Source organism: Grammomys surdaster, unplaced genomic scaffold, assembly GCF_004785775.1.
Source record: "Grammomys surdaster isolate TR1022 unplaced genomic scaffold, NIH_TR_1.0 174, whole genome shotgun sequence".
Classification (NCBI taxonomy): domain Eukaryota; kingdom Metazoa; phylum Chordata; class Mammalia; order Rodentia; family Muridae; genus Grammomys; species Grammomys surdaster.
The window spans coordinates 3,572,155-3,583,585 of NW_021604622.1; positions in this window are offsets into that span (position 1 = coordinate 3,572,155).

Consider the following 11,431-nt stretch of genomic DNA (forward strand, 5'->3'; position numbering starts at 1 on the left):
GCCACCTGACTTGGGCACTGGAACCAGATTGCTCATCTTCTGCAAATGAGCTCTAAACCCTGAGGCACCTCTGGAGCCCTCAGGCAGCTTCCGCATGCTGTTTAGGCTTCCCTTGGGGGTGTTCCATGTCATTAGCACTTCTACTTTCCTGGGGTCCCTCACTCCAGCCTCAGCTTCAGCTGGATCTTAATTCCTACTCTCTCACCTTAACCCTGCCAGAGGCTACTTGCAGGATAAACACACTGCCTGGTTTTCCAGACTTCCCTTTGAATTTTCAATGCAATCCTCCATGGTCCCATAATTCTTACATTCTGCATGCCTGCAAACCAACGCCATGTGAGTAACAACAGGGTTTATGCCAACACGAGCCATCTTGGCCTTCCTTACCACAGCTGCAACTGCTTTTCTGGGTCTCGCTGGTTGAACTTGTGAAATCATTCTCCAGGGACTCTTAGGTGGATGTAGCTCCTCCCCCACCCAAAGTAATTATGCCTTGGAATGTCATTGAGAGATTTTTTTTTATTTCTACATCTATGAGCAACAAGACTGAACGACAAGTCTGGACCCAGCCTTATTAAACTATTTATGCATCCATCTTTGAGTGTGAAAAAAAATAGAACCCAGAAGGTAATACCAGAAGTTTTCAAACAATAATTGTTTTCAGATCAGTGAAATGCCATCATTCATTCATACCAGGATAAGTTACGTTTATAAGACCGACAAGGCCAGTAAGTTGGCTTAGCAGGTAAAGACACTTGCTGCCAAGCCTTGTAGCCTGAGTTCAATCCCTGACACCCACATGATTGGAGGAAAAGATGGACTCCTTCATACTGTCCTCTGACCCTTCATGTAGCATGTAACATGACACATGTGAATATACACACAATACAAACATATATATGCACACGGATGGAAGATAGATAGATAGATAGATAGATAGATAGATAGATAGATAGATAGATAGATAGATAGCAAACCTATTTTTGAAGACTAGCAATATAAAAAGTGTTGGTAAGAATGTAGAATAACCCCAGTTGTCACGAGTTGTTAGTAAAACACTTCGGAAAACCATTTTGTTTCTTTAAATGTAAGTCCACTTCTAAGTACGTATGTCTAGCAAACTGATACATATATCCACCAAAAGACATGTGCAGGGATGGCCATGCTAGCTCAGACTTGTACTATGTCTCTTTTCTCGGTGGTGAGTGACTTCCCATCATATAGTGGAGTCTAGTAACATATGAGGACAGGGAAAACTTGCTTCCCCTGTTGACGTCTTATGCAGAACTGACACAATTGCTTCTGCCCTTTACATCCATCAAAGCATTTACTGAACATCTGCCACCAGCCCGACTTATGAATACAATTTAATCTTCACAAACATAAGTGCCATAGACATAATGATTATCCCTTTACTGAAAACAATTATCAAGACTGGTAAATACCCAAAATTGAACGCAATCAGATTTGGGTGTCCTCTGCATTGTACCAGGACAGCCATTGCAAGAGTCTCTTATAAACTGGGGCTTATGTTTTTAGATGATTTAAGTCACTTAATTTCTATTTCTTCTTGCGTGAAATGGGAGTGAAATTAGCTTGATCTCTAGTCCCATTTCCAGGTAGATGTTTAGTGCCAAGAGTCTGTGAACTCAATGGACCATTTTTTATTTCGGCTGACAACAGCTATAAAGGGACACCGTGCTCCCTCTCACTGCAGTTCTGGTAACTACATTCTTGAAGGTCTCAATGAGACTGCGATATCCTTCTACACAGAACAGATACTAACTTAGTTCCAATTTAAGCATTTTTTTTTTAAAGTTTGCTTTGGGGATAATTTTACAAGCACTAGGAAAAAGTAATTCACTGTAAAATTAAATTCCTCTGATAATGTAAGAACTTTCTTCAATCCGAAGGCTGCAAATTTCTCTTCTCATGGAAGCACGGTAAGCCTGTTGGTAGCTGACTCTCACCCTCTGCTCTCTGCACCTTCCTCATACAGAAAACACAGAGGGAGATCAATTCACCGGAGAGCTACCTCTAACTATTCATCCAGACAAACCTGGTTCCCATAGGAGCTAAGGCAAGTGCTGAAATTATCTCACATATCCTGTTGCTTAAAATATCTTCCTAACATTTTCTGAGGAATTTTAAGCAAACATACTCTGATCTCTTCCAATGGACTTACCGATTTATGATCTCTACCTATTCGTTTCTCTGTGATGGCTTGTTAGCATGTGCAAAAACCACATAGGCGGGTGGCTAAATGGATGGACAGATGATGGGTAATGGACAGATGGATAAACGGATGAATAGGTGGATGGATGGACAGATGAATGGATGAGGAGATGGACGTATGAATGGGTGGGTGGATGATGGATGAGGCGATGGATGGACATACCGATCAATGATGACGGACAGAGGAGTGGAAGGATAGATAGATAGATGAAGGATAGATAGATAGATAGATAGATAGATAGATAGATAGATAGATGAATGCATAAACAGTTAGGTAAACAACTCCTTTCAGGAGTAGGAATGTGCTTTGCATCCATCCTACTGGGCCTCTCCCACTTTCTTAATTCCTGTCACATGCTGGTTGTCAACTCAAGCATGACTTCCTCAAAGACGCTCCCTCCAATCCCCATTGAGAATCAAGTTCTTCCATTTTTCCCTGCCCTGAGGCAGTAGTCCTTGCTTCAGAATAGCCGTACTACATACTCATGCACTCGTCAGAAGAATTACATCACTTTTAATGTTTATCTCCTCTAAGCTATAAATTCCTTAATAGCAGAGACTGTGTGTGAGATTTTAAACAAATGAGCCAATGGTTAGACAAATGTATGAACAGTAGACTTTAAATTTGGAACCTTAGTACAAAGACGCTTCTACTATAAATGTAGAATGTTAGTACATTAGAAGAGAGACTAAAGGTCAAAGACATTTATGGAAAAAACGAGTCTCGGGGACTGCATTGTAGTATATTTGACCTGTATGAGCAGTTTGCCTAACCCTTGTGAGACTTTATTTTGGGAACAAGAATTTGATTTCTTAGAAAATATCATTTGCTGTACAGTACTGTAAAACACTAAGATGGTTGCTCCATATGAGTGCCTACCTTATTCTAAAGAAACTTTACTCAACCTTTTCAATTACTCAGTTTATAGGCCAACTTAGCTCATCAGGCCACCTGAGCTGTGTCTGTATATACACTCACAATTTATATATACACATAAAACATTAAATAACACGAAGTCGCATTTACGAATAAAGCCATTTTTAAATGTTCCAAGATATTTTAGTACTAAAGAAGAAAATCAGAGTTCTGTAAAGTGAGGAATAGTTTACATTTCAGAGGAGTTGATGTCTAACTTGCATCTCGTGAGTTTAGATTTAGAATCTAAATTTTCTGAAGACACAGAGGAGGCTGGTAATATAATAATATAATATAATATAATAAGTAGACAGTTTGCCACACAAGCCTGACAAACTCAGTTCAAACTCCAGAACACACATAAAGGCAGAAGGGAAGAATCTACCCCAGAAAGTTGTCCCCTGACCTCCACATGTGTGCTCCATGGCTTGTACATGTGCCCACACACATATATTAAATTGCCGTCTTCATCATCAGCATTCCAATGTTTAAACTCTCAGGGCGCTGTAGAGATAACTCAGTGGTTAAGAGCACTTGCTGCTCTTTCAGCAGACCCAGGGTCAGTTCCCCGCACCCACATGTTGGCTGCTAATCATCATAGCTCCAGTTCCAGGGAATTCGATGCCCTCTTCTGGCCTCTTTGAGCACCAGGCGTGTACATGGTTCAGACATGTGCAGGCAAACACTCATATACTTTTTTTTAATCTCTTCAACAAAATTTTCTGAAGAGGATACTCACCCACAAAGCTATTCATTTCCAGGACCAGATTTTGCAATGAAGATATTCCTTGGGGCAATGGCTGTGGATGGGTTTATCATCAGATATATTTGAGTATTTAATTGCCTCTGTCTACTGTGTTTCAGAAACCATATGGAGACAACTTGAAGATGTCTCCCTTTGCTTCCTTCTCAGATTAGTCCAATCTGATATGGAGATCCTATCCACAAATGTGGGATGTCTCAACTCCCAGCCTACCTGCTGACTACAATCCCTTCAACTACACACATTTGTGAAGACAGCCCGCCCTGGAATGGTCTCAGGAAACAGGAGCATCAGTAATACTCTCACCTGATGTCAGGAACATATCTTGTAGTAGGGAAGAAAAAGCAAAATGTACAACATCATCAACTGCTACACCCATGTTCTCACTAGTGAGATCCTGACTATCCAGCCAGTGCAGGGCCTGACACGGGGAGTTCACTCTTCTTCCATTTGCTAGTGATTGGTCTAAGTGGGAGTCTCCTTCAATCAAGGGAATATGAGGTAAAGTCTGGGGGAAGGGAGCTGCCCGAGCATACTTTTCGCATCAATTAAAGAGATCCTCTTCCAATCTGTCCGGGTTTCTATTCCTGCGACCAAACACTATGATCAAAAAGCAAGTTGAGGAGGAAAGGGTTTATTCAGCTTACACTTCCACATTGCTGCTCACCACCAAAGGAAGTCAGGACTGGAACTCACACAGGGCAGGATCCTAAAGGCAGGAGCTGATGCCGAGGTCATGAAAGGGTGCTGCTTACTGGCTTGCTCATCATGACTTGCTCAGCCTGCTTTCTTAGAGAAACCAGCACTAACGGCCCAGGGAAAGCACCACCCACAATGTGCTGAGTCCTCCGAATTGCTCACTCATTGAGAAAATGCCTCACAGCTGGATCTCATGGAGGCATTTCCTCAGCGGAGGCTCCTTCCTCTCTGATGACTCTAGCTTGTGTCAAGTTGACACACAGGATCAGCCAGTGCACTCTCCTCATACCCCTCCATGTATTTGGATCGCTGTCATGTGAAGACATGGTTCCTGAAATTATGACATTCACCTTGCACTGTAAAAAGAAGTATCACCAATACCTATGTATTAACAGAATGAAAACAGCAAATGTCATTAGTAAGACTCTGTGCCATCCCTGCAAGCGTGTATATCTAGTAAAGAGAACCTCAGACATCTTTCTGGCTTCAGCCCCCATTAATCCAGCCCTGAGCTACTTGTAAATGAAACCCACCCCTGATTCAAATCATAGCCGGTATCTTACATCAGCATGGTGCTTTCCAGTCTCCAAAACACTTTTATATCCACTACCCTATTCAATCCTGCCAACAGCTTGGAAGGAGACACTGTAACCAGTGTGAGCCTTCATTTTTACAAATATAGAAATTCAAGATATAGAAAGAACTAGACTCTTTGCTTCTGTCTCTCTTGGAGTTCACAAACTGTGATCAATGAGCCAAACAAATAGATGGATAATTTTTGCATTTCCTGAAGAGCAAAAATTAAAAATGTGGAAGACACCATTTCTTGGCATGGACACTTTGGTGTTGGGAAACAGCCACATGCACGCTTATTCCCATGTTGCCTACTGGAGCTACGTACGGTTACAGAGCTAGGTAGTAATGGCCAACCTCATGGCCCCATGGCCTGAAATAGCTATTCTCTAGCTCTCGACAGAAAGCTCTTCAGAACCCTGTTTTATCCTTGTCACATTCACTCAAGAAACAAAAAAGGCAAAAGAAAAACAAAGCAAAAGAAAAGCCTCCAATTTTGATTAAAAAAACTGTATTAAGTGATTGGGACAATGTATTGTGCGCCTAGCGAAATGATTTAACTTTTGGTTTGCTGTTTGTCTTGTATTTTTGTTTTGTTTTGGCTTTGGGTTTGGTTTGGTTTTGGTTTCTGGGTTTTTTTTTTTAATCCTCTATATTCAGTTTGGTTTGAATTCTCCCTTTAGTAAACACTAGAACACACCTGTTTAAAACAGTGTTTTGATGTTTTAGTCCCTCAATCAAAAGGAAAACTCTAACGTCCCACGTGAGAAGGAAAACTCTAACATCCTATGCAGGCCAGGTGGCAACAGCTTTTTTTTCCTTCTTTCAGATTTACCATTCTATGAATGTCAATTAATTGGTGAAATCTGGTAAAATGCTCACAGAAGAACTTCCTGGGATATTATGGGCTACCATATTATACAAACCAAACATAGCAGGAAAAGCAAGTCATTTTATTTCTTAATTGACTTCTAGTTTCAATCTATATAACATGATATTTACTGAGTAAAGCATGTATCACTAGGTGAGAAGATGTATATCTAAACATTTAACACAGAACCTGATTGTTTGTTTGTTTGTTTGTTTGTGTGGTTTTGTTTGCTTTGTTTTGTTTGAGCCAACTCCTCCCATAGCCCAAGCGGCCTGAAAGTCCCTCTATAGCTGAGTCGATACTTGAAATCCTGATCCTTCTTGACTCCGCCCCTCAAAGGCTAGGATTTTAGGCCTGCACTACCTCACTGGCCTTCCCAATATATGCGTTGCATTCATTAAAAATTAGTTGAAGCGAGCTGGACAGATGGCTGTGTCTGCAAGCACTTGCCGCAGAAGCAAGAGGACCTGAGTTCAGATCCCCAGCACACACGCACACACACACACACACCATCCATTCTGGCACAGGCCTGTAATCCTAGAATTGGGGAGGTAAAAATCGGTAGATCCCAGGGGCTCACTGGCCAGCCAGTCTGGCCAATAGGTGAGCTCTACATTTAGTGAGTAACCTGTTTCAAAAGAACCAAGTAGAGAGTGAAAGACACCCAGTGTTGACTTTCTGACAGCCACAAAAATACATACATACAATACATACATGCATGTTGCCCTGAGCACAAAACACACACACATTCAAATTAATTGAAAGCTGGAATGTTATTCAATTCCTTGCCCAGCTTACACAAGGCTTTCAGTTTTATCCCCAATACCACAATAAATAAATAAATAAATAAATAAATAAATAAATAAATGAACAGTAAGAGAAAAAAGAACAAAGAAAAGAAAGGTTCATGAACCTTGAGGAAGAGTATTCTTATACTTCTTATTAGCACATGTATATATTAATATATACATCTTTAGCACATAAATGCTCAGAGTCTATAATCTTCTAAGATGTAACTGAAAATTTGTTTCATATTAGCATGGCTTAAACCTCTCCACAGAGTCCCTACAGATCCCTTGAATAATAGCAACTTAATTCCAGAGCATATCAACAGTTTTACCAGCTTGTAAGGCTTTTGTTGTTATGAGGCAGAAGCAACTTGCCAGTCGCTAAGGAGTTTTTTAAGCTTTTTAAATTAAAATTATACTTGCCATACTACCAGCCACCACCAGACTGAGGTCACCAATTCTCCAAGTTGAAGGTTCATTTCAGTGTTTTTAGAACTCCCAGCTCTCTGTTGCCTGGAGAACTTGATGTTCTTAGCCTATCAGCTGTCTAGCGCTGTGGTGACTACCAGGACCCTGGAGCTGTCCTGCCCCCTCATGTGACAGCAGTATACAGCAACAGAACAGGCACAGACAGCTGCATTAATTCCCACAGTTTTGACCTTGCACAGGCTAAGGAATAGTTGTTAAATCTGAAGAGGAAAACTTCAGGGGTTGGGTTTGGGAGGAGCCCTTGAGACACAAAAGCAAAGAGTCAGGCTGTACCCAACTGTCTCTACTACCCAACAGAAAAGGAATTGTAAAATTGTAAAATGTAAAGACATTTGTTTTACGTGATGGTTTAAAATTCTTTTTGCCTCCTACATAAACACTCATTTTAATGATAGTATATTCTCTGAAAAAGAAAAAAGAAGACAGGAAGCTGGTCACTGTGTTACTGGAAAGATGAAAGTTTGACAAGGATGGGAGACACTGACCCTTTTATAACTAAGACGGAAAGGTGATGTGTGTTTGTGTGAACTCTCATCAAGGAATTGCCCTAGTTAACTAAGAGCTAATTATGTTTTATACTACAGGTTACAGGCCAGATCTGATCTTAAACTAGAGTTAGTAAAACACACAGTTGGAGATCTGACCTATAACCTGCGTCTTGATTCTTTTATGTGCTAGTAACTACTGTCTATTTGATAGGGATTACAAGCATACAAGAGAAAGACGTGATCCCTGCCCTCACTAAACATTTTGTTTAATTAACAGAGCCATACATTTTGTGCTTCCAATCAAGTGACCACACTAGTACAGAACACAGGGTACAAGAAGGATGCCCAATAAGCACCCTAAATGTGTGTCTAGGGAAAGGTTACCTAGAGATATCATTCCCTTATTAAAGGAGTATCATGACAGTTTAACATTGAGCTTTCTGCTCCTGTAATCAGAGTCTAAGGTATATCAGTTAGCTACTGTCATAGCAGTGCTGTGTAACAACCACAAAATCCCAGTGGCATAGTGTTTATTCCTACCTACCCTAAGAAGTCAGTAAGGCTTCTCTGCTGATCTTTACAAGACTCACTTACATGGAGTAATGGAGGACCGTCAAATGACTGTTTGTCTAAACTGACCTTGGCTATAAAAGATGGGTCGCCACCACTCAGTTTTGAGTATCTTACAGCTTCTACCAGGCTAGTCTGGGAGTGCTCTCAAGGCAAAGACAGAAGTTTGAAAGAGCAAGCAGAAACATGTCAACCTCACGAATCTTGACTCAAATGGGCACACCCTCAGTACGACTTCACTCCACTGGCCGCAACAAGTCCCCATGCCAGTTCAGATTATGGGATGGAGAAACAAACAGCACCAGTTTTAGTACAAGCAACTGTAGTCACGGGACAAAGAACAAACAAAGTTGCAAAATAAGGAAAAAAGAAAGGAAGGAAGGAAGGAAGGAAGGAAGGAAGGAGAGAGAGAGAGAGAGACAGAGAGAGAGAGAGAGAGAGAGAGAGAGCGCTGAACCACTGCAATTTACCACTAAACTGTGCCACTAGAGCAGACGCTAAAGTACCTTCTGTTAGTTTGAATCATCGTCTTTCTTCCACTAGACTTGATTTCAGATGATTTGGTTTATGCCAGAAATTTAACCCATCCTCAACATCAAGGTAGTTGTTCCCGATGGATGTGTAGATGCTATCTCTCTCACACATTTTTATGAGTCCCGGTAACTGCCAACACAGAATCTTATAAAAAGCAATGCCTAAGGGGCATTTGTTGGATGACTGAACAACTATGAATACATATCATAAAAGTATTTTGAGTGACAGACACATATTAAGATTCATTTGCTCCCCTCAGGCAATCATTTTGACATGGATCATTCCAACATATAAGTGTTCCTGAAGAGAGAGAGAGAGAGAGAGAGAGAGAGAGAGAGAGAGAGAGAGAGTAGGTCAAAGGTCAACATTGAGTATCTTCTCTTATAAGGTCTTCACCAAGCTTCTAAATAACTGAACCATCTCTCCAGCCCACTCCTGAGTCTATATTTTTAAAGTGACTGATTATGTTCAAATCCTACTCTGACTATCCAACGTTGCAGAACAGAGACTCATATTCCACTTACTTCTTAAGCATTTGGTTTTTTTACCCCAGTTTCTAAATCCCTCTTCCCATTTGTCTGCCATTATTTTTCACCTAGCAAAGTCATTCTACAAAAGCACTATGTGCTAACCTCATGCTGGAGTGTGATTGTCTGAATGTCACTGGATATAGAGACATGAATGCCATGACTTTTAGTTAGAGGAAATGCACACAAGAGAAAACATAATTACCAAAAACAAAAAAAAAGTGTCAAATCAAGCCACACCATTATAACGACAAGAGAATGACTATAAAAAGGATGAAATAATTGAATCAAAGCTTTATTCCTGGGGAAGAAGAACTCTTGTAAAGAATCTCAGAACCTCCAGAAAAATTACCAGTAGGCAATTTGGTTCCCGAAACCATTGATAACTTCCTCAAGGTCAGGTGCTGTATGTACCTCACAGAATCGCCCAGAGAAGTTTACAGGATGGATCCTTTGAACAATATCATGCTAAAGTGCTTTGTGTACTATTAATTCTTTACATTTCTAGAGCAGACTGTCTCTCAAGAAACTCTCAGCACTGCACATATGGTGTGTGGTATAAACGATGCCCTCGAGTGAGCTAATGGTGAGAGGCATTAACTCTTTCAGATTACTGTGCTTCTACCAAGAGCACGATTTACTAAATCGTACCCCAGTGGCTGGGAAGAACAAGAACGATATGAATTATTCCTGGGCATTACTTTGTGAACTCTGAAAATCATGTTTATTACCTCATCTGTTCACAGTCAGAGGGAGAGAAGTAGCACATGGAGAGTCAGAGAGAAAGGAGGTGAGACTGGGATGTTGCGTTTACTTTAGCCACCACAGCCGGCTAAGGGCAGAGCTGCCTCTCTGAGTGTCTGAGCATCCTGCCGGACTGGGATTTGGGACTTTTGAGTTAAAGTTTCAGCTAAATGGGACTACGATTCCGGTAACGTGAGTGAAGTCCCAGGACGTAAAATAAAGAACCCCACTCCCAACCTTGCTGCTCATTCAGCACTCGATTGATGTCACTCACTCAAGGGAGATCAAAATTTCATTTGTTTATTAAACTCATCAATGTTTCAGGTTTTCAGCATTGAAAAAAAGCAGAGAAGGTCTTGGGGGAAGGGGTATGAGGACAGGGAGAGGGTCCGCCCTAGTGTTCCTTGCCTAAGTTGGAAATGCCCATAAGTCGTCCATTTTACAGAAGGAGAGAGATCAGTCTAGATTGAAATCTGCTTACTATGCAGTTAGCACGAGGCAGTCTTATCTTGAAGATCTAAGTACCGACTCCTTATTTCACAGTCAGTTTTCCACAATGACAGTATTCTTTAGCTACCTTGTGAACTCTGGCCTTTAAGGAAGGTCCCAACAGGTTTTCAACAGGCATTAGATACTCTGCAAAACAATAATAGGCAGGAGGCAACAGTGTGAAGACTGTCACAAGTTCGAGGCCAGCCTAAGCTAAATAGTGAGACTCTGACTTAAAAGCAAACAAACCAAAAAGGAAACAGGTGTCTTGGTCTCTACTTACAATCTCTACTTACTCTGCTCAAATCTCCCTGTCTCCCCAGCGCATGCACACACTTACACACACACACACACACACACACACACACACACACACACACACAAAAACAGGGGAAATGTTCAGTATTCTCTGGGCTCTACTTGGGACCTTTGCTACTTTCCCAACAGCACAATCAAACAATTGGCCCAAAGATACCCTAATATGACCCTGAGATACCCCACCCTAATAGATACAGTCACAACCCAATCCCTATGTCTAAGGAGACATGGAAAAATTGTAAGACTCAGACCAGTACACCTGCTTCCAGGTGGCATCCTCCATAATGTCAGGGAAGCCACTCTCACAAAATCTCAAATTCTAGTCATCTAAAGAAGACCTACACTATGACACCAGTTGACAAGGCAGTGTGAATGGGGAAACCTCACTAGACCCTTTCCCTAAATAAAGAGGCACAGGAAATTAATG